The 1,071-nt window shown below is 41.0% G+C and overlaps 1 protein-coding gene across 1 annotated transcript in view; it reads left to right on the plus strand.

The window, feature by feature from the left end:
- Dock11 (dedicator of cytokinesis 11) overlaps positions 1 to 1,071 on the plus strand; it is a 136,086-nt gene that overhangs the window by 48,063 nt on the left and 86,952 nt on the right. The window lies entirely within an intron of this gene.

A 1,071-nucleotide genomic window follows, 5' to 3' on the forward strand; every position in this document is an offset into this window, starting at 1 on the left:
GTATTTAATAACCACTTGGTGTGCTTTTCCCTGGGGAAGGCTATTTCTTCCTCTCTCAGCATTCCTTAGCTGCTATAGTCCTTTGTGTAGGATTGGGGCCTCCTGGGCTTCCTGACATTGTAATTTCTAGTGGTGCTTCTGCCCACATCATTTTCCTGCTTTTTCTGAGAACAGAGGTCTGGGGAAAGCATTTTTGAAGTGGCGCCAGAGAAGATAGATGCTCTTCGGACATAATACAATGTCTGTGAAAGCCATTCAATCTACTGAGAGAAAGCCACGTTTTGGTTGTCTTCTAAGAGCAAAAAAGCATTTGCCAAGTTAGACATGTACATGAAAACATTGTAACCAGATTTGTGTTGACTTCTGAGTTGACAGTATAAACACACGCATGCACATACAAGCACATAAGTGCATAGGCATTCATGCAAAGAATTTTAAAGACTTGGAAGGTAGTGGATTTCCAAAGTGCTCTTCAGCCAACACCCCGCGTTTCACTTGCCAGAAGTCCATCAAGAGCAAGGTTGGGTTTTTTTTTTTTTTATTCTTTTATATTTTACAGCTAAGTTATAAACACTCAAAGCCCAGAGTAATCTGTATAATGGAAAGACTGACACGACGGAACTTGAGCAACACAGATGGCTCTAGTTAGTATAGCAAAACGTAATGAGTTTTCTAATAGAAAGCCAAGATCCCCCTTTGGGGTAGAAGTGTTAAGAAATGTAGAGATGGCAGGAAATCTCTCAGTGAACTGAAGTCTTAAACACTGTAGCCTGGCTGTGTGCTCATTCTACTCCTTGACCTCCAGGCAGGAAATCTCTGTCTGTCTAAATGATTGACTCTTTTACTATCTTGTATCAAATGTAGACTGTAACTTGATTTATGACCTTGATTTTCCATACTCCAATATCCCAGGGTTCCCATAAGAAGTCTTAGAACATATGATTGCTGTCTGACATGGGGTCAGCTGCAAGACTTTCGACTCTTAAGTAGAAGGATAGATAAGAGGGATTTGAACCTTCTAAAACATGAGCCTACCCAAACAGCCCCCAACAGTGATTGATATTGAGGCAC

The sequence above is a fragment of the Mastomys coucha genome, chromosome X (assembly GCF_008632895.1).
Source record: "Mastomys coucha isolate ucsf_1 chromosome X, UCSF_Mcou_1, whole genome shotgun sequence".
NCBI lineage: Eukaryota > Metazoa > Chordata > Mammalia > Rodentia > Muridae > Mastomys > Mastomys coucha.